The 18,397-nt window shown below is 50.6% G+C and overlaps 1 protein-coding gene across 4 annotated transcripts in view; it reads right to left on the minus strand.

The window, feature by feature from the left end:
• The window catches only part of LOC142002745 (zinc finger protein 385C-like), a 142,115-nt gene that overhangs the window by 54,769 nt on the left and 68,949 nt on the right, over positions 1–18,397 (minus strand). The window contains exon 1 of one of the 4 annotated variants that reach the window (XM_074979112.1): positions 2,236–2,281. The exons of the other annotated variants lie outside the window; for them this stretch is intronic. The gene's annotated coding sequence lies outside the window, so the exon portion shown is untranslated. Of the gene's footprint in view, positions 1–2,235; positions 2,282–18,397 lie in introns of those variants that run through there. 4 annotated transcript variants of the gene reach the window in all.

Raw genomic sequence — 18,397 nt, forward strand, 5'->3', positions numbered from 1 at the left:
AGCTCTGCTTCCTATGGGATGGAACGCAGCATCTGTGCCAGAAGCATGCCTCAGCTATGGAATATGCAGCCCCCACCCCCTTCTGCACCTCACTCGGTGCCATACGGGTTTCAATTTCTCCTTGGCGCTGGGGAGAATGCAGCTCCTGCAGACTCTAAGATGGGCTCTGCAAGTTCTCCTGGGTTTCAGTGTTCTTTGCGCTGTTACCTTCCTGACATCAGCCACCCTAATCCAACCAAGCACTAGGATGTCTTTCGCCATTCGTCTCTACTTATTTCTTTAGCCATTTCCTGCCTCAAACATAGAGGACCCCAACTTGTTCAAGCTCGCCCTCCAATTGCCCTAGTTTCCCAGGAGGTCCCCATTTCCAAATGGGCGACTCTAAATGTCCCCCCAGAATCACCCTGCTCAACAAATCTGTTCTTTGCAATGTTTCACTGGTCTCTACTCGCCAAGCTTGTGCAACCAGCATCGAGGAGAGGGAAAATACAGAACTGGAGTCAGCAAACACACTTAGCCGGGAAAGAAAAGAAGTCACTTAACTAAACCAAACTGCAAGGAGATTGCCCGTAGGAGCTGCTGGTGGGACCTCAGCTGGCCCACATGGCCAGGTTGACACTAGACTTTAAAGTCGATTGGAGATAAGTCGAGTCCAGCTATGGCCCTTGCTTTGCTGGAATCCACTTATCTACGATCGACTTACTTGGCCGTCCACACTGAGGGAGGTTGACGGGAGAAACTGGCGAGATTGCAGAGTCCAGGGGTTGGCTGCAGACCCCTGATACGCCCATTTCATGGGTCCCTGCTAGGCTCACAAAGTCCAACCCGGAAAGATCAACCCTGACCGACTTGATCTACCCGGTAGTGTAGATGGACCCTAAGACAGCCAAGTTTGTGGGGTGGAAGAGAGCCACAGCTGAATGGGCCCCGAGAGGCGAGAGACACCCTGCAGCACAGGCAAACAGACTTAGCTACAACAAAAACCTGCACAGACAGGGAAGGGCTGAACAGAGAGGGGGCCAAGAAGGATAAGCAGTGGCTTGGGAGCCTCCTCAGATAGCTCCAGGTTCCAACCGCTGCAAATTCGCTTACTTCCCAGAGCTCTGGGCCCCACCTGCTTTGCCTGCCAGGCTGCCCTGGGATTGTCCTTCATTTTTGCCTTCCCTGGGATGGCAGCGTGGGCCCTGGCTGGTCTCTGAACTCATTGGGGGACGGGAGGGGGGGGAAGGTGAACGCATCAAACTGCTTCCATAGCCTTGCAGGGAGCACTCGGCGGTGTCAGGAGGAGGTGACATAAAAAGGAAGGGGGAAGCTAAGGACCCAGTGCTAAAATTTCACCCCCGCACCTACAGCATCCCCTATAGAGGGACTGAGCTACCGCTCTCCCGGGTATCTCTTGAATTCCGTGAGGCCGCAACATTCATAATACACAGGAATAATGAAGTCCAGTACAAACACTGTGTTTGCTCTTCTCTCTCCCAAACTCCAGCACAACCTCCCTGACTTCACAGCCCCTCACTTGCCACAAAGCGCATCCAGCGGGTGGCTTTAAAAAACATGACTAGCCCAAAATTAAAAAAAAACAAAAAAGCCATAAAAAACTGCTCAGAACGAGCCACCCCGAAGGCCAGGATGAGTCCAACAATTTGACTCTCCAATGCAGAGCTGGGAGGATCTGGGCTAAAACAGGGTTAAAAATGCATCCGACCATTTCTTGCTACATGGCAAGGTCTCGGAGAAAGCCGGGGGTGAGCCGTGAAAAACAGCCCCCTCCGCGCCTGCATTTCCTGACTCCCCAACGGCGGTTGTGGGGGAACTCCAGGCTCATGTGGGCTTCTGTTACTGCTGCTCATTCCCCTGTATTGCTGTGAGTGAAGCAGATCATGAAAAGCCACAATCCCTTGTCAGAGGAGCTGGGGTGTGTCGGAGGGAGTGGGGGTCGGGGAGAAGTAACCAAATTTTTCCTTTCCCCTCCAGGATGATCCTCCCCTATTCCGCCTGGCTGGAGAGGAGTTTGGGCAGATTTATTGTTGAGGCAATAAGCCTCTCTGACATCTACCAGCCAAAGCCCAGATTACAAACCCGCCGCTTGCAAACCCACCCGGCTGCTGCTCTCTGTCCGGGTTTGGATAACTGCTCAGAGATGAGGAACATGCAGCTACGCTTCCCCCCGCCCAACAGCCCCCAGCCCTGACCCCCCACCCTCGCATAGCCAGCCCGCCCCATGATACATACCATTGAAAAGCTGCATATGATTTGGGATGGGCGGGTAGCGACTTGCAAACCTCCCAGATATATTTTAAACAGAGAAAATAACAATTAAACCAGCCCATCTCGTGGAAACCAGAAATTAAACCCCTCCACCACCACCGCCCCCCTTCCAGGGACTTGCCAAGGGAGAACTTTGCAGGCTGCTGCAAAGCCCAGCTCCCCGCTCCCCCCAGCCTCTCTCCTCCGGCCCCGGGGAAGGCAGGGATGTGCAGACAAAGCCCTGTAGCTCCTGCAGACACTCACTGGGACATGGAAGAAGCCATCTTGCTCTGCGGACTCTCTGCCTGCTCAGATGCTCTGAGCTGGTAGCAGCTGTAGTGGCCACTAGTGGTGGTCAGGGATGGAGCAAGAGGGGGCAGGGGCTGGCGGGGGGGTGGATTTACTGGAGGGGTCTGGATCTCTCCAGGTGACTTATTCACCCGCACACCTTTCGGACTGGATCTGAGAACTCCGCCAGCTGATGTTTGGGATTCCTGGTGTGCAATGTGACAGAGAGAGCTGAGTGGAGATGGAGCAGCGCCTGCCCCAAGGAGCTTCTAAACAAAGGGAGGGTCACGATCCGCAGAGAGGCCCAAGGCCAGTTGTAAGGGGGAGCTGCTCTCAGCTGGATCCGAGATCACCTCGATCAAGCAGCCCTGAATGAAGTGCGGTGCCTACCTCTGCATTTTGGAAAATCCCAACTCTGAGGTTCTTGACCACATTCATACAGGGAGAGCGCGGAGGAGGTAAAAACCGAACCCTGGTCGCCACTGCGTTACAGAACTACCCATCAGTACAGCCAGCTCCGTGCCTTCAAAAACAGACCCATAACCCCCGCTTCAACCTCCAGCCAGTGTTCCCTGTAAGCTATGCACTTGTGCGGCCGCCCAGGAGAGAATCCAGTGCCACCCAGCTGACTAGCAGAGCGCCCACGGCTAGCTTGTGTGTTTCTGTTGGCGGTGCGCATTCGCACCTGCCTCGGTGCCCATAAAATTTATTCTGCACATAGATGAAAACAATGGCCCAGCCTAAAACAAATCGCACTGAAAGGAAAAACGTCTTTTAATCTTAATGCAGGCAGAGCTCATTTGCCTTCTACAGGTTTTTGTGCGAGGCCGGTGTTGCAGCAGAAAAAAAGCAAACCAAAGGAGTCTACTAACTGTTTATTAGTAAATCCCAAAGGTTGGAGGCTTATTAAAAAAAAGACACCCAACAAAACAAGACCAGACCTTACGTTCTCGTACAGCATTTGCAATCCAAACATGGCATCACGCTACACGTGGAGACCTGAACTCAAAAGGGAAACATGGACCATGGAACAAGGAACAGACAGCCTGGAGCAGATCTGAAATCCCAGAGTTGGGGGCGGGTATAATTACAACACAGAATCTCCAAACCCGGCGATGTTTAAGAGCAGGTCAGACAAACACATCTCAGGGATGATCTAGAATTCTAGACGGTGCCTGGTCTTGCCACGAGTGCGCTGGATTGATGACTTCTTCTCAAGGTCCCTTCCAGTCCTACGATTCTGACTTTCATGTTACTCACATGCTGCAAACCAGAAGATATAGCTCAGAGAGGTAGCTGTGTTACGCTCTAGCTTCACAAACAACAGCCAGTCCCTCTAGTACCTTAAGGACTGACAAATGATCAGGTAACGAGCTTTTGTGGGTAAGTGGGTCTTACCCACAAAAGCTTATTACCTAATAAATAATCTGCTGGGCTTTAAAGGTGCTACAGCACTGCTTGTTATTAGTGAAGAATATATGACTCAGCCAGGCCTTGGGTCTGACTGAAGTCACTCAGAATGACTCATGGGCAGGGTTCCCTTGAGTATTTTTTTTCCATCCGTGGACAGAATAAATTTTGTTATGTGCACTGGGGTATGTGCAGATGCACACCACCATGGAAACACACCGCGCCGGCTGTGGGCGCTCTGCTAACCAGCTGGGCGGCACCTGCAGCTCTCCTGGGTGGCCGCCGCAGCGCTCAGCTTACAGGGAATGCTGGTGATGGGGGGAGCAAAGCCGTGTGAAAGCACCAGAGCAGAGGAGACCCCCCTGAAGACATGCAGAAGCAGTGGACAAACAGCACCTAAGGAATGACCTAGCCCCGGTGCTACCCCAGAGACAGGCGCATGAAATGATTACGTGGTGATCTGCCCTTAGGGGAAATTCTGCCTGAGCTCCAACAGATTCCTGAGCTTTCCCCTGAAGCAGGAGAATGTCTGTACCCCCCAAAACCCTTTACCCAATCTTGGAGCTTTCTGGTTACCCAGCAACCTTCATCCTCCACCCCACCCCTCAACCAGACTCGCACAAGGACCACTGCAGCAACACCCCAAACAACTAACATCTGACCGACTTGCCAAGGGGCACCGGTGCTCACACTGAATTACCCCTCCAGCTTCCTGAGCTGTCCATCCCCTGTCCCATCCTGTCCATCTCCCTGCCTGCAAGCGGCTTGGGGCAGGACCCTGTCTCTTCATTCTGTACCACGGCAGACGTATTTCTGGGCACCGTCCGCGCCAGGCTTCATTCTAACCCAGCCCTCTCCTAGGGAGACCAGCAGGCTCCTTAGCAACCTTCTCAGAAGGGCACCTGCAATCAGGGCCGGCCCAATGGGTTTGGGCGCCCTACGCAGAGTTGACTTGGGCACCCCCCGTCCCCCACAGTCAATAATTTGGGGGAATGAGGAGGGGAGTTGGAGCTGAAGTCCCCATGTGGCCGGCTTTGCACGTTGCTGTACCTCTTTCGCCACCAGCTGGGGGAACGGAAGGTTCACCATCAGGCTTCTCCCGACCGTCGAGACTGGCTGGGTTTTTGGCCCCCCCGGCAAAGAGCTTGTACGGTTAAGCCGGCCCCGCCTGCAAGCGAAACTGGTTTCCAAGCATTCCGAGACAGCATTTGCCAAAAGGGAAGTGGAAGCCCTGACATGAGCTCGTGAACTCGCGTGTCGGTCGGGGGGCCCGCGTCTGCTCCTGCTGGAAATCACCGAGTGGATTTCAGCATCGTCACAGGCTTCACGGAGCAGGACTGGTTGCTCCCAGACATCCCCCGTGAGTTACCAGCAGCACAGGAGGTACGCTCTGAGCACGGGAGTCAAGGTTCAACACAACGCACCTGATTTGCAGCTTTCCCTTCTACGTACGATCAGGAACCAAGGACGCTGCTCCTGTGGGCCCTGACTCTGGAAGGTCCTGAACACGTCCACTGGTGCTGAGCAAGAAGGGCCCGATTTCCAAGGGCCCAGCACCAGCGTTCCCTGTAAGCCGAACACTTGCGTGGCCGTGCAGGAGAAACGCAGGTGCCACCCAGCAGATTAGTAGAGCGCCCACAGCCACCCCCAGCTGTCAGCATGTGTTTCTATTGGTGGTGCACATCCACGCATGCCTAAGTGCACACAAGAAAATTTATTCTACCTATGGGTGGAAAAAATTAGAGACAACACAGGTCAGCAACCCCCTCAGGGCAGCCCTGGCAGTCAGCACCTCGCATATGATGGACTCAAGCACCCTAGCCTGGAGGGTAACTTATGAAGGAGATAGGAAGGTGCTGTGAAACAAATACAAGGGGTGAAATTCTGACCCTGGCTCCATCCCAGGGGAGTTTGCCCACTGATGGCAAATGGGCCAGAATGTCACCCAGAGTTGCTAGCTCTGACAAGTCCCACAAATACCTGGTCTTTCTAAAAGCCCCAGCTCCCGGAGTCCTGTTATTCTGGGAGCTCTCAGACTTCATTTAGCAGGAAAGGTAAATTTCTGACAGAGCTGGTTAGGCAACACGTTTCCTGCCCTCCAAAAAAATGCTGAGGTTTCAACATTTTTTCCCTGCCCTGAATTGGAACGAAAAACCCAAACCTCCAAATTTTTCATAAATCAAACATTTCAATTTCTTTTTTCATCTTGCGCCAACAAAAACATTTGGTTGCAATAGATCGGAACGGTTCCAACTTTTCAAGAAGAAAAAGGGAACTTTTTAAGACTCCAAAGGGCACGTGGCAAACGTTTGTGTGTAACCCAGAGGCACTGAGACTGCTGCCAAGGGAGGGCGAATCCTGCTCTGAGCTGAGGCTGTAGAGAGGATGTCACACTCCCTTCTCAGGGGTATCAGCACCTCTGGGTGACATATGCAAAAATTCATCTTGCAGAAATCAAAACGTTTCATTCCATGAAGTGTCATTTTGACATTGTCGACCTCCTTTGGGGCAGCAAAAGGAACTGACAGACACTTTCCCTCGGGGCATCTCGGCTTTGACAAATGGGTGTTTTCTGATGAAAAATATTTGGTGCGAAACTCCCAACCGGTTTAAATTTCTAGCCCTTGTGGGTGCAGAATAACCCCCTTCTCCTCACACTTGTGAGTCGCGTGTGTCTTAAGGGTTCAAAATCCAAAAGCACGAGGACAAAACCCAAACTGACTACAGGTTGGAACTCCAAAATCCGTCATTCTCTTGTGCGGGGCTGGACCATGGATCTTCCAGGACCAGAGAGTCCCAGATCTGGTGGAAAGAGAGGCTAGCTAGACCAGCAGCCGGAGCCCACATCAGACACAGCTGGGCTGATGCGGGTGGGGAGGGACAGCAGCAAGAGACCCTTGCTCCGGGGGCAGTGGCCAGGCCTGGCAAGCTGGCAGCCCAGGCTGGGGAGTGGCAGGTCACCCCCAGGGCTGGGTGGGAAGCTGTGGCCCAAGGAGCCTGCAACCAAGGATGGGTGGCTGGGCCCAGGAGCCAGCGGCCAGGAAGCCAGGGCCCCTGAGCAGGTTAGATTTAAATCTGCATCATCTTCTCTCCAGAAAGGCAGCCAGAGACTTGAACCTGACTCTCATATTCCATAACTACAGGCTGCTTCTCTGGTGGCTGAGCAGCCTGAACGGGGACAAAGTGGGAGTCGGGAAGCTATGAGCAACAGCGAGGAAGGGAGCCCAGGAGCTGGAGGTCTGCAGGGGGTAACGACCTCCCCTGGTCGGGGATCACTCCGGTCCCAAGGTGCCAGACCAAGGAGGTTCAGCCTGTGTTATTTCGAAGCCTCGGCGGTGGCGATGCTGGAAAAGCACCTCTCCCTGAAACCGTTAATGGCAGTCAGGTCTGGCTTCGTTTCCTGCACGAGTAAAAACCTCCCTCTGTCTTTCTCTGTGCTGTCACCTTTCTTCCCTTGCTGGCTCGGAGGCGCCCTGCTGCGATGGGTGTAAGCCAATGTGACATGAGAGGCCGGCGGGCCAGCCAGCATGCCAGTGGGGGTGAAGACATGACAAGCCCCCGCCCCCCCCAGCTGGAATATCACTACAGACATGTGCTCGCGTTCTCTGCCCCTCTCCCCAGCCACGACAGAGCCCCCCCGAGAACCACAGCCAGACGAGGTCCAGCCCTCAGCCCCACGTGGGGATCACAACCCGAGAGGAAATCCCGTTCTCTCCCCAGATCCGTGCGCTGTCCCCCACTCATGTGCCTTGCGGGGGCTTTTCCAAAGGGCGGAAGCAGTGACCCAAAGCTGTGGGAGCAGCCCAGTGTCTCCACGGGGCCATGTTCTGCTACGCTGATGCACAGCGCACTCAGCCTGAAATGCAAGCGGCTTTGACAGGGATTCTCTGCTCCCTCTGCCGCTGGACAAGAGGCTTGGCTCAGGCTGCCACAAGGAGAGGGGAGCTGGCAGACCCCTGGGGGGTGGTCTCTTGAGTGCCGGCTCTGGGCCCAGGGCGCAGAGGAGCTGACTGCAATGATGCTATTCACCCGTAGTTTATCTGGCAGCTGCTCGTTTGGGGGCAGGGTCTCTCATAGTCAGTCCTTCGCTACCTCCGTTAACAGACTAATGAACACGGGGGACATCCAAAAGGCAGGAAATGCTGTACCGCCCTCCCTCCAGCTCCCAGCCTGCACAGTACTTACAGACCAGGCCTATGATGGGCCATGAACAGCGAGCGGGCTGAACAAGGGGCCCTTCTTCACCTCAGTGAGCCACAGCGACCCTGTGGCCCCCCCTCCTCCACGCACCACTTGCACACTGGGGTCCCTGGGCCTCAGGTGGAACCCCAATGGGCTGCAGGCAGCCCGCGGCCCACAGGCTACCCACCCCTTGACGAGGAGAGGCCGGCACGTTTCCTCTGGCTCCCACCTGCAGCTAAGTGGGTCCTGATCACTTGACCAGGGGCTCCTAAGCTACGTCTACACAGCGGCCTTATTCCGACCGTTTTGAAACAGGGCTGCTACACAAAAACACGTATTTTGAAACAGCACTTAGCTCAGGGGTCGGCAACCAAACTGGCCAGAAGAGGCCCTTTTTTTTTTTTATTTTTAATTCAGTAAAAAACTCGAGAACCACAACACACGTGAATACGAGACAGCCCTTAAGGAATAACGTCAAACCCGAGTTTTCGTAACCCCTATCTACAGAACAGCACACGCACAGTGATTTGTAACGCAGTACAGGTTTACTTTTGATAAACGGCGAGCATCCTGCAGGAATCAGAGGGGCTTTTTTTTTTAAAAAACTTTGCCACTATAGCATCAGGAGCCACAACCAAGTCCTTAAAGCTGCAGGTTGCAGAGCCCTGCCTTTGCTATTTTGAAATAGTCTGCACACATCGCGCTTATTTTGCAATAGTAACAGGGAGAAAGCTGTGCTAGTCGATATGCTACCAAAACAAAAAAGCAGTCCAGTTGCACTTTGAAGACGAACAGAATAATTTATTAGGTGATGAGCCCTAATGGGACAGACCCACTTCTTCAGGCAATAGCAGGTTCTGCTATTCACCCGTAGTATATCTGGCAGCTGCTTGCTTGGTCAGTCCCCAGGTCTCCCCTGGGTCTCTCTGTGCCTCGACTTCCCAGCTGTAAAATGGGGCTGGTACTTCCCTCCCCATAAGGGTGTTGGGCAGGTTAAATCCAATCCAACCACTAGATGAGGCTGCACCTCCCTTGCAAAGGAAGTGGCAGGCTGCCATTATGATGACTAGATGCAGCCCATGCATAAGCCTAAGGGGTGCCCCCCGCCCCCAGATCCACACAGCCACTAACTCAACACAAGCAATTGTCTCTTACTTCATCCCTTCGCCAGGCTTGGCACTGCTTTTTGCTGTTGACTGAATGTGACAAGGAGGAAGCAGTGAATTAAACTCAGATGACATCCCGGCAAGCTCTCAGGCCACAGCCGCAAACAGAATTATAAATAAAGTAAGGAGAAAGAAGGGCTGGGGTATTTATTTCCTCACCCTGCTAAAATGACAGGACTTTTCCAGCCACTCAGGATGCGTCAGAGAGGTTTTCTGTACCCGCAAACCAGACTCCGCTACAGAAATAAATCTTATTGGCTCATCCTGACATGTCATCATTCCCAGACCTGGAGCCGGGATTTACATTCGTTACAGCAAAGGGGGAACTTTTGGTTAGAAACGGAGAATCAAGTGGTGATAGGGTCACTTCCAACCTTCAGCTTCCCCCTACTTCCGTCTTTCTCTCAGCATTACCAAACCTTATGGGCCCTGGCAAGGCAATTAGGCACCTTTGTTGTCTCGACAGCTAGGAAGAAATCTCAAGCATTATAAAGCAAACTACAGTCAGGAACAATATAGCCAAAATGATGATCAAAACGCAAAAAATCAGCTTGAATCTCTCTCCTCTCTCCAAGCACAGAGCACACTCCTTGTTTTACTGCAGCTCTTCGCAGGTAATCTTCTCCATTTCACCCACCAGCTAATCAGCTGGAAATTAGTTCTAGAAATGCATCCTCAAGAAAAATCACCCCTGACTACCCGGCACCTGGGAAGGCCTTGGAGTTTCTGTGTTTTCAAGGTGGCCCGGTAAACCCCCATAAGCCATAGCATGTGGTTTCATTCCCTGCATTCACTCAAACCACTGGAGCAAAGAGCTGACTTGTCTCCGCAGAGGAATGCAACTCTGTGGCAGCTAACTAGCTTTTCAACAGCGGAAAGGAGCCAGGTTAATCCTGACCTGGGGCAGAGCCAGGAAGGAGGGAAGAGGTAATTGTCAAATCCTAATTCTGTCTCCCTCACACCCGGAGGCAGGCTCCCTCTTGTCCTGTTCACATCACCTGCCCTGCCCTTCTTTTCATTCGTGGTGGAGGAGGAGGAGCGTTTCCTGAAAGAAGAGAAAACAATCCCCCAGATCAACTCAGCCTCCATTCCAGGGTTTGGTCTAATTTATACATTCTAACCCAGTCCAATTTGTTACAGCCAAAGAATAAGGGGCGGAAATTAAAAAGGAGGAAAGAAATTTAAATTGAGACTTTCTCGCCGTTCCGGTAAAATAACCAATTCAGAGAAAATTAAACAGGTTCTTTCCACTCCTACCTCATTGGCTTGCACCTGTCGGAGTGGGCAGCTCTCCTGCTGTAGTGCTTTCTCAATTACCTACTATCAGGATTAATTATTTCTCTCACCGTAACACCCAAAGGTGCAGGCTCTAAGCAGCGACTGCTCAGCCTGAGGCAGTCATTCTCCCCAAAAGAGTTTAACAGACCAGACAGACTCGGAGGGGAAACCGAGGCACAGCCAGGTGAAGTGACTTGCTTGCAGTTGCTCAATGGCAGAACCAAGAACAGACCCCCCAACTCTGCCCAGTGCTCCACCCAGCAGATCATAGCAATTTGCTTCCAACCCTCAGATTGGACTTCAGATACAGCCGCACACCATGGCCGTGGGGCAGCAGCCTGCCAAAATTTCATTTTAAAAGGTCTGTGTTACGGTGGTGTCTGGAGGCTGGTGCTCCAATACGCCAGGTGCTGTACGAAATGTTTCAATCAATAGACGGCTCCTTCTGACAGCAGGAAGAACACAAGGAAAGCACAAGAAAATACCAGTCCGCGTGAAAAACAACAGTCACAACAAACCAGCTGCCCAGGCATCACAGCAGAGGAGAGGCTGACGGAGAAATTCGAAGGAGGGCCACTGGCTTTGAGAGTCTGTTTTGGGGCTGAAAGCCCCAGAAGGCAGAAAAGACTTTCAGAAGCAGGCAACCCGGCTCTGTTCTCCCTCCGAATTTTACAACGGCCAAAAGCTCTTGGCTTGTGGAACGTTTCATCCAACCGATCCCACCAAGAGCCCTTTTTCACAGAGCCTTGGAAACGGGGCTTGTAACGGCAGTGGCTGCATGCTTATTCACCACGCCTCCAAGCCTGCTCCAGAGCTCAGCTGGCCATGGTCAATGCTTGGCAGCCAATACATATTGGCCATGATTACTGAATTAGATTTTTATTCCTCGCTCCAACGGCTCATCGTGAGTTCCCCAACCTCGCCGCCTGCCCTAGTACATTCACCGAAGACACAGAAACTCGCAGCCAGGCTCAAAATTTCCCACCCTCTAGCTTTGAAGAAGCAAAAGAATCCAAAAGAGCTCTTCAGCGCACAATGGCGGGGGTTAGTCATAGTTTTAACCGTGACGGATCGATGATGACACCAACCTGCTTAAGAGCGCTACGAGACAATCACAGAAATGTAGGGCTGAAAGCAGGCCCACTGATGTGGGGGGCAGGGATGTGGCTTTGGGTGGGACCTGGCATTTTGGCAGCTGCAGCAGCAGCAGCTCCGGGCCCTGTGAGAAAGGGAGGGCGGGGCCCAGAGCTGCAGTCCAGGTGGTGCTAAGGGCTGACTGCCCTAGGCCCCTCCCTGTTTACCATAGGCCCCGCCCCTTCTGCTATAGGCCACGCCCCTTTCAGGTTTTCCAGGGCAGGCCTCCCTCCCACCTTGCCCTAGGGCCTGCGGTGGCTGTTAGCCCCACTGACTGAAAGGGGCATCAAGAAGGCATCAAATCAAGACCACTGGTCTTAAGCAAGACCAGGTAAAACAAGACCTGCCAGGTGGTCAGCTGACCTCCTCGAACTCAAAATGATGGGGATTCTACAACCTTCCCAGGACGCCCATTCCAGCGCGTCACTGTGCTTAGAGTAAGAAAGCTTTCGTGGCTATCTATCCTCATTCTCCCTGTTGCCAACAGAGCCCCTTCCTTCTTGTCGTAGGTGTGGAGAACAATTTATCCCCCTCCTCTTTAGAACAGCTCTCAGCAGGCTGTTCTCCGGTCCCCCTTCAGTTTTCTCTTCTCAAGACTAAACACGGCCAGGGTTTTTCTTAAAACCTTTCCTCCTGGGCAGCACTGTCCCCAGGGGGCACCCAGTGACCAGGACGTGCCGCTTCCTGCCGCCCACGCATTGAGCAGGGTTCCCGCTAACTTTTTTCATCCATGTGCAGAATAAATTGTTATATGCACCACGGCATGCGTGGACGTGCACCACAAATAGACACAACGTCCTGCTGGCGGTGGGCACTTGGCTAACCAGCACTGGACTCTCTCTTGGGCACTCATTCATCTTTCTTCATCATGAGATGAAGGAGGGCCACTCATTGACCTTGACCAGCATCTGATGAAGTGAGTCTGTGCTCACGAAAGCTCATGCTCAAAACTTTTCTGTTAGTCTATAAGGTGCCACAGGACCCTTCGTTGCTGTTACAGATCCAGACTAACACGGCTACCGCTCCGATCATTGATCTTGGTTGCCCATCGCTGCTTTAGAAGCTTATAAATTCATTGTTGGATAATTTGTTCGACTATCTTCCCAGGGTCTCTAATTTCCCAGGTCCTTTTAAGAGACAGAAGCTCTATTTGCCCTTCTCCTGTCCTCTTGGACTTCACCCGTCCTCCGTGAGTTCTGAAAGACAATTGTTAACAGCTCTCAAGTTGCTTCAACTCATTCCTCAAGTACTGGGAATAGCGGGAAAGTTTGCTTCAGTCTACAATTTAGGAGGACCGCTTTGGTAAATGTTTCAAAAATGTTCACATTTGCTTGAAATACTTATTAGATATCCATTGTTAGCCCTCACTGGGCATCTTTCAATCAAGGCTGAGCTAGAGCAAGCCAGAAGATACGGGTGCAGGAACCCCTGAGTGAAATCCAACAGCCTGAGTTATAGAGGTTATAGACAGTGATCTCCCACCAATGTGCCGTCTAACTTTTGGGTCTGTGTGTGGAATAAATTTTGTGATCAAAACAAAAAGCAGTCAAGTAGCACTTTAAAGACTAGCAAAATAATTTATTAGGTGAGCTTTCGTGGGACAGACCCACTTCTTCAGACCATAGCCAGACCAGAACAGACTCAATATTTAAGGCACAGAGAACCAAAAACAGTGATCAAGGAGGACAAATCAGAAAAAAATTATCAAGGTGAGCAAATCAGAGAGTGAAGGGATGGCGGGGGGAGGGAGGTAGGTCAAGAATTAGATTAATCCAAGTATGTAGATGAGCCCCTATAGTGACTCAGAAAATTCCCATCCTGGTTCAGACCATGTGTTAAATGTGCCGAATTTGAATATAAAAGCCCGCTCGGCTGTTTCTCTTTGAGTAGCGGTGTGAAAATTTTTTTCAGTAACACGCTTACTCTTAAGTCATTGACAGAATGCCCCATTCCATTAAAATGTTGACTAACTGGTTTGTGGATCTGGAGTCTTTTGATGTCTGTTTTGTGCTCATTAACTCTATGTCTAAGAAAGTTTGAAGTCTGTCCAATATACAAAGCACCTGGGCATTGTTGGCACATGATGGCGTATATGATGTTAGTAGAGGAGCATGAGAAAGTGCCCGTGATTCTGTGAGTAACCTGGTTAGGTCCAGTGATGGTATTTCCAGAGAAGATATGTGGACAAAGCTGGCAGCGGGCTTTGTTGCAAGGAAAGGTTCCAGGACTGGTATTCCTGGGGTAGAGACTGTGGCTGTTTGTGAGGATCCTCATAAGGTTGGGAGGTTGTCTGTAGGAGAGAACAGGCCTCTCCCCTAGGGCCTTCTGGAGTGTAGCATCCCAGTTAAGGACAGGTTGTCGGCCTTTCATAATTCGTTGCAGCGGTTTGAGTTGGGGGCTGTAGGTGATGACGAGCGGTGTTCTGTTCTTGGCTTTTTTGGGCTGATCTTGGAGTAGCTGGTCTCTGGGTATTCATCTGGCCCCGTCAATTTGATTTTTTACTTCTCCTGGTGGGTAATTCGGGTTTATGAATATTTGGTAAAGGTCTTGTAGTTTTTGGTCTCTGTCAGTTGGATCAGAGCAAATGCGATTGTATCTAAGAGCTTGACTGTAAACAATGGATCTAGTTGTGTGTGCAGGATGGAAGCTAGAAGGGTGTAGGTAAGTATAGCGATCAGTAGGTTTTCGGTACAGTGTGGTACCGATCAGGCCATCCTTGATTAGTACTGTAGCATCCAGGAAATGTCTCTCTTGCGTGTTGTAATCGAGGCATAAGTTGATGGTGGGGTGTAGATTGTTAAAGTCTCTGTGGAATTCGTCTAGAGTCTCTATACCACGGGTCCAAATCATAAAGCTGTCATTGATGTATCTTAAGTAGAGGAGGGGTGTGCGCCAAGGAGCGTGCAGATGGTGCACCATCAATAGAAACACGCTGCCAGCTGTTGGCATCAATCAGATGGGCGTCATCTGAATCTCTCCTGGGCAGCCACCCAAGCACTCAGCTTACACCCCCTACCCCTGATCTTAAAACCTACGACAGGGGCTGCCAGGAGTGGAAACGTGGTTCAATGGACTCTCCAGCACACTCTCAAGACATCAGGTTAAGTGCTACAATTTGCAAACAAATCTTCTCCCCCAGATGCTTGCAAGACTTGGCCCCGCTGATAAAAATAACCATTGTATGGGTGGGGAAATTCATCCCAAAGAACCTCGGAGAAAACCATTTGAGGAAGCAGCTGCCAAGCCCAAATCCAGCAACTCGGTCGGGATGGAGAACGAAGAGCACCTCCTTATTACGTCTTTCCTCCATGAAATCCCGACAACGACGGAAGAGCAACAGACCCAGGTTGTTCAGGTGGCTAACAATGGAGAAGTAAAAACAGACGCTATTTGCAGGGCGATAACTGGAGTGATTGTTTTAGGCGGCATTCAGACACACAAAGGCGTTCCTGAGAATGCATCATAACTGCAGGCCCGTTTGCAGATGGACGGGAAGATCATTGGTTTAATGAGACATGACTCTTCCACGGAGAGCAAAAAGCATCTGGATGCAGACGCATCAAAGCAGGCACATAAAACAGGGATCGATAAATCCCCAATGCCTTCGGAACGAAGCGTGTGGCCTGCAGCCTGGCTTCTTGCTCTCACACGCCCGCAGTCGCCGATGGACCCCATGACAAAGGAGCAGCGCTGTCCCCAACCACACTCTTAGACGCTCAGTTCTACTGCTGGCCTTTCTACTCTGTGTGTGTGTGTGTGTGTCCCCGTTCAACAGTTGGGGCATCCAAACCACTGCAAATCCATAGTGCAGATGGGACAAGTTGCACTTCCCATCAACCAAAGCTTGAAACTGAGGCACTCAGCTGACTGGCTGCAAGCTGTGGCTTCCCTTGTCTAGGCTGGTTCAGCTAAACATAGAGCCCTAGAACTGGAAGGGACCTCGAGAGGTCATTGAATCCAGTCCCCTGCACACACACAGCAGGACCAGGCACACTCCCTATCATCACTGACAGACGATTATCTCACCTGATCTTAAATATCTCCAGTGATGCAGAGTCTACAAACTTCCCTGGGCAATTTATTCCAGTAATTAACCACCCTGACAGGAAATTATTTCTAATGTCCAACCTCAACCTCCCTTGCTGCAATTTAAGCTCATTGCATCTTTTCCTATCATCAGAGGCCAAGGAGAACAATTTTTCTCCCTCCTCCTCCCAACACCCTTTCAGATACTTGAAAGCTGCTATCCTGTTCCCTCCGCCTTCTCTCTCCAAACTACACAAACCCAGTTCTTTTAATCTTCTCTCACAGGTGATGTTTTCTAGCCCTTTAGTCATTTCAGTTGCTCTTCTTTGGACCTTTTCCAATTTCCCCACATCTTGCCTGAAACGTGGAGCCCAGAACTGGATTAGTCCAGATTCAGCAGCCACTGGCCAGCAACTGGCTAATCCCAAATCCATGTCGCAAAACCGCAGCATTTTAAGCGTAGACCTGCCCAAAGCCACAGTGTGGGATTCAAGACGCACTGACGTCACTGGGGCTCTTCCCATTGACTTCAGTGGCCATTTCAGCCAAGTACGCAAGGAGATGTCTACATGGGAGCACACTCAGTGAGATGCATTTAAGTCCCTGGCTGGAGCATCAACAAAACACAGCTCTGCAGGAAAGATCTCTATCACACACCATCAGCGCTAGCACCTGCTCCACAACACAACAGGCACAGCAGATAGCAGGGGGCAAACTTCCACGTGTCCTGAGACAAAGGAAAGACAACGCATCCTTCAGAGAAAGTTTCACTGCCTTCAGTTGAGAGCATTTTATTCCATTTTCTATTCAAAACACCTTACAATAACCTTTTGGAGGGATTCTGCCTGCAGCAGCGAAGGGAAAGAAAAAAATCAAAAAGATGAAATAAGACAGGTCCACAGCTCGCGTAAACTGTCATCACACCTTTGACTTCGGCGAAATGACGACAATTTGACAAAGTGGCAACAATGGCAAAGCCTCATAAAAGATTCAAAGGCCTGACTTAAAATGCAGCGAATAACGCATGCACGGGCAGAGAATCTTGCAAAATCCATGCACTAACACAGGCAACGTGACTTGCCGCTTCGGTGAATTAAGAACTTTCATGGCCAGCTTTTAACACCATGGGCTAGCCCTTCGGGCCTAGAACGTCCTAGGGAAATGGAATATTTTTATGCTAATCCTTGAGATATTCAGAACGTTCTGGCTCAGAGATCTAAGATACCTCTTCAGAAAGAGGCACTTCACACATCAGAAAATAAACCAAACTTGACTAAATACGGCCAACAGAATATATTCCATCCAAACCCTGGCAGACCTGAACTTCTCTCTAAGATTTCAGCGTGCCCTTCTTAATTATGATACGATACAAAGAATTCCATTCCACTGGGATACATTATCGTACAGTAGCCTTTGGTGAAAAATTTTCTCAAGACAAACTAGTCTTGTTCTGTCGCTCAAGACGGAATATGAAAACTCAGAGAGGCAAAGGAAATAGAAAGTTAAAGGGACGTGGGCCAGGGAATAAGGCATAATATCAGAAGTGGCTGCATTAATGCGGGCTAGACTGTAGAACAGTTTACATTTTGCAATTTAAACAGAAAGGGTTAGAGATTTCAGAACCTGAGTTTTAAACAACAGGGGCAAAGGCATGCTATATTTTTTTTAAAATCTGCTTTTGGATAACAAATATCCGAGCTAAATAGCCTAAGCACTGTTATTTGTTCCAGAAATACAGGGAAAGACAGCTCATGGAAGATGGATTATGTTTCAAAGGATTAGAAAAATTAAGGTAATATATGCACGGCAGCTGACTCGCAATGCCAGAGTTTAAAAAAATAAAAGAAACGTTCAATAACATCTGTGTTTCATTGGATGTCACAGTCTTATAAAACACACACAAACACGCACGTGTACAAGATACAGTAAAAAATATATGTAGAGAGAAACAGAGCAGGAATCAGCCTGTGTGTACAAGCTGCACACATGTCCACTGCACTGACGACACAAACAACAACGTAAGACATGGGAGTGAAATGAAAAGCCAATCTGGAGCGTGTCCTGCAAGGCCGTGTGACAATGGCACAGGAGAAAGTTAACAATGGTAATAATAAAAGCACAGAACTGCTGCTCCTACGCCTGCAAGCAAAACCAAGCATGACACTTTATTGGCTGCTGCAGCCTGACTCAATGAGCCTTGGGCAGCCCGAAAGCACCCACTAACGGGGATGAGCCGAGCTTCTCACCAGATTTTTAAATGCCTTTTCTTCAAAGCCAATGCCTGTCCCCCCAGCCACATCTCATTGCGTATGAAAAGCACAAAACGTGGGCATCACACCCCAGGCCAGCAAAACAGAAACAGGGGGATTCGCGGAAGTCAAAACGAACCCCCAAGTGAAAAGGGAGGACAAAATAAAGCTCACGTCAGCATGCAACCTGTTTCTCAAAGCTCCTAGGGGGTTGGGGGGGGGAGCTGGAGGGAAATCGATAGGCTGCAGCGAATCAAGCTCAGTTTGAATTCCACAGGTAATTAAGATTAAAAAGCTGGGAGCTGCTGAATGAGGCTGCGTGTGTGCATTGGGGAGTGTGGGGGGGGTATGAAGCAAAAGAGAACCTGCTCTAATATAAAAGGTACGGCGACCTTTCAGCTGGGTTCTCAAAGG

Source organism: Carettochelys insculpta, chromosome 28 (genome assembly GCF_033958435.1).
Source record: "Carettochelys insculpta isolate YL-2023 chromosome 28, ASM3395843v1, whole genome shotgun sequence".
NCBI classification, from domain to species: domain Eukaryota; kingdom Metazoa; phylum Chordata; order Testudines; family Carettochelyidae; genus Carettochelys; species Carettochelys insculpta.